The sequence below is a fragment of the Trichosurus vulpecula genome, chromosome 1 (assembly GCF_011100635.1).
Source record: "Trichosurus vulpecula isolate mTriVul1 chromosome 1, mTriVul1.pri, whole genome shotgun sequence".
Classification (NCBI taxonomy): Eukaryota; Metazoa; Chordata; class Mammalia; order Diprotodontia; family Phalangeridae; genus Trichosurus; species Trichosurus vulpecula.
The window spans coordinates 411,603,617-411,607,586 of record NC_050573.1 but is presented as its reverse complement, the minus strand read 5'-3'; the positions used below and the strand labels follow the sequence as shown (position 1 = coordinate 411,607,586).

At 39.5% G+C, this 3,970-nt stretch overlaps 1 pseudogene; it reads right to left on the bottom strand.

Moving 5' to 3' along the window:
• Window positions 1-2,645: 2,645 nt before the first annotated feature.
• LOC118834043 lies at window positions 2,646-3,176 on the bottom strand (annotated as a pseudogene).
• Between the last annotated feature and the right edge of the window lie 794 nt (window positions 3,177-3,970).

Genomic DNA, 3,970 nt, shown 5'->3' with positions numbered 1-3,970 from the left:
AGATACCTCTAGGCATCTGTAAATTTTCAGTTCTTTTAAGGTGGTATGATCAAAGAAGAGGTGTTTACTCCTCTCCTGGCCTGTGCTCTGGTCTGTGAGTGACCACAAACACACTTTTCTGCTTTGGAACTGTGAGGAGGATTCCCTCTCCACAGCCACCACAAGCACTGCCAAACCACCATTCCTCCCCACCCTAGGACCACCAACCAGGACTGTGACCCAGATCCAAGGAGGGCAAAGCAAGAGAATCCTGCCTCAGCGCTGGCAAAAAGATCCCTGCAGTCCCCCTCTGATCAGCCACTCGATTTTCCCCCCACACTTTCTGTAGGCCTAGAACTTTGGAAGTAGCTGCTGCTGTCATGTCCACCATCCTCGGACTGGGACTTGACTGAGCTCTTCTCTCACCCAGGTCCGATAACATTTCCCCAGTGAACTTCTACTTTGTCTTTGGCTTTAGTGGGTTGAGAAGTCTGGAAACCACTACAGCTGCCAATGATTCAGTCCTCTGAGGCCTGTGCCAGCAAGTCTGTGCCAGCCTAGCCTGCATTGCACTGTGTTCTGCTCCCAGCCCAGTGTGATAGACCCTTCCTGTCAGCCTTCCAAGTTGCTGTGGGCTGGAGATTTGTTTCACTCTGTCATTTTGTGAGTTCTGTAGCTCTAGAATTTGTTTGACTCATTTTTATAGGTATTTGGAGGGGTTTGGGAGGAGACCTCAAGGGAGTCCCTGGTTTTATTCCCCCATCTTGGCTCCATCCTTAGCCTATTGCATTTTGGGAGTGGCCCTAATTGCTAGAAAGTTTTTTTTTTCCTTACATTGAACTAAAATCCACCTCTCTATAGCTTCTTCCCATTACTCCTAGCTTTGGCTTTTGGAACCAAGCAGAAAATTCCATTTGTTCTTCCTCATGATAAACCTTAAAATATCAGTGAATAACCATCATTCTCTTCTTCAGTGAAATTCAGTTCAACAAACATTTAATAAGGACTTACTATGAGGTGTGTACTATGCTAGGTTATATCTGCTTCTGTTTTGTGGGTGAGTTCATTTCATTCACATTAACTGCTATGATAACTGTATATTTCCCTCCATTCTATTTTTCACTGTTTATCCTTCTCCCTCTTCTTTCACTTGGTCCTTCCTTAAAAGTGTTTTGTTTCTGATCACTACGTCTTCTAATATGCTTTCCTTCTATGAACCCTATCCCCTTCTCTTTTCTTGCTCCCCTCTTAATTCCCTGTAGGATAAGATAGATTTCTATACACAACTGAGTGTGGATATTATTCTTTCTTTGAGCCAATTCCAATGAGATTAGGATTCAAGCAATGCCCAGTCCTTATCTTCCCTTCCACTGTAAAATCTCTTTCATTCCTCTTTTATGTGAAATTTTTACCCCATTTTACCTCTCCCTTTCCCCTTCATTCAGTATATCCCTTTCTTCACCCCTTAATTTTATTTTTTAAATATCATCCCATCCTAGTCAACTCACATCAATGCTCTTTTTCTACATATATTCCTTCTAACTACCCTAATAATGATAAAGTTCTTGGGGGTTACAAGTATCATCTTGCCATGCAGGAATATGAACTATTTCACCTTATTGAAGCCTTTATATTGTGTTTTTCATGTTTATCTTTTTATATTTCTCTTGAGTCTTGTATTTGAAAGTCAATTTTTCTATTCAGATTTGGTCTATTCATCAGGAATGCTTGAAATCCTCAATTTCATCATATATCCATTTTTCCCCAGAAGGATTTTACTCACTTTTCTGAATAAGCGATCCTTGGTTGTAATCCTAGTCCTTTTGCCCTCCAGAATATTATATTATAACTCCTCCCATCCTTTAATATAGAAGTTGCTAAATCTTGTGTTATCTTTACTCTGGTTCAATGATATTTGTTTCTTTTAGCTTTTTGTAATATTTTCTCCTTGACCTCAGAGCTCTGGAATTTGGTTATAGCTTTCATAGGAGTTTTCATTTTGGGATCTCTTTCAGGAAGTGATTAGTGGATTATTTCAACTTCTAATTTACCCTCTGGTTCTAGGGTATCACAGCAGTTTTCCTTGATAATTTTTTGAAAGATAATGTCTAGGTTCTTTTTTTAATCATGACTTTGAGGTAGTTCAAAAATTTTTAAATGGTCTCTCCTGGATCTATTTTCCAGATTAGTTGTTTTTCCAATGAGATATTTCACATTTTCTTCTATTTTTTTCATTCTTTTGATTTTGTTTTATTGTTTTTTTGATGTCTTATGGAATCATTACCTTCTACTTTCCCAGAATTAATTTTTAAGGAATTAATTTCTTCAATGATCCTTTGTACTTTCTTTTCCATTTGGCAAATTCTACCTTATTAGAAAGTTCTTCTCTGCAGTGGATTCTGTTTTTTTTAAGGTGTCATTTTCCACAATATTTTTTGTGTGCCTCCTTTACCAAATGGTTGACTTTTTGCATGATTTTCTTGTATCACTCTCATTTCTTTCCCCCATTTTTCTTCTGCCTCTCTTATTTGATTTTTAAAGTCCTTTTTGAATTCTTTCCTGGCTGAGACCAATTCACATTTTTCCTTTTTTTTTTTCCCCATTAGCAGCTTCTGTCATTTATTAATTCATTAGCAGCTTCCACCATTTATTAACACTATGTTGATTTAATACAGCTGCTGGGGCTTGCCCATGGTGCTCTTCATATACAATGCCCTCACATTTTGCCAGTTTTTCTTCAGCAGAGAAACTGAAATTGACAGCCAAATGGATGTTATAGACAAGCTCATCATCTGTCATCTTCAGATGCCCAACAGCCACTGCTACACACAGCACCTTCTTCATCTGGAACTTGATAGTAGATTTAACCTCATCAGCCTTTACCACCATATTCTCATTGTGGGTGAGCAGAGATGGAAACTTGCCAGCTTTGTTCAGACCAGGGCCCAGGATTTGAGGGATTTGCTTGATCAAAGGCTCAGAGGCCAAAAAGGCATTGTACTTTTTAGCCAACTTCTTGACCAATTTCTTGTTCTTATTCAACTTCTTCAAGGCCTCGATGTCCATGTGGGGGATTTCCACAGCCTTGCCTTTAATGTAGTGCTCCTGGTCTCCCAGTACACACACAGAAAATTTAGTTCAGGGTGTGGATTTGAGCCTTATGGTGCCAGAGAAATGTTTGTCCTTTTATGGATCATATCCTTCAGACTGATCTGCAGCTCCACAGTTTCCAAAAAGTTTGTTCATTTACGTTGGGTTCCATGCAGGACCTCCCACACTGCTTTGTAGAGTGTATCACAAGAGACTTTGCTGCTTATGGCTGCTTACTGGTCACAAGCCAGGAAAAAGCCACATTTTTCTTTAAGACTTTAAATATATAATTACTTTGATTTCATTATGTTTTACTTTGTGTTTTTATCTTCCCTGTCACCACAGTAATGTTCTATGGTCAGATTTTTGGCTATTTTTGTTGTTTGCTCATTTTAATAGCCTATTTCTTAACTTTAAACTTTATATTAAATACATTGAACTCTGCTCCAGGGGTGAAGGGGGCACAGTCCCAAGCTTCAGGTTTTCTGTGCTGCTATCTCAGAGCTAGTTCTGGGGCTTTGTAAGCTTTCAGTTCTTCCAAAGTGGTATGATTTAAGGGGAGTTATGGTCAGTGCTCTCCTGGCCTGTGCTCTGGTCTGTGAGTGATCACAAGCACTCTTTCCTACCCCGGAACTGTGACCTGCTCCTGCTAATGCTTCTCCTTACAATAGGACTAAGACCTAAATCTACATATGCAACAGAATCTTACTCCCAGTGCCAGCAAAGGATCCCCTGTAATATGTTTCTGACCAATTGTCTGACCCCTTACCTTCTGTGAGATAAGAGCTCCAGAAGCCTCTGCTGCTGATCCAGTTGCTCCCAAGGCTGGCTTGCACTACAATTTGTACAAGAGACAGATCACTCAAAGTACCCCTCAGTAGCTTTTTTTAACTAATTATTT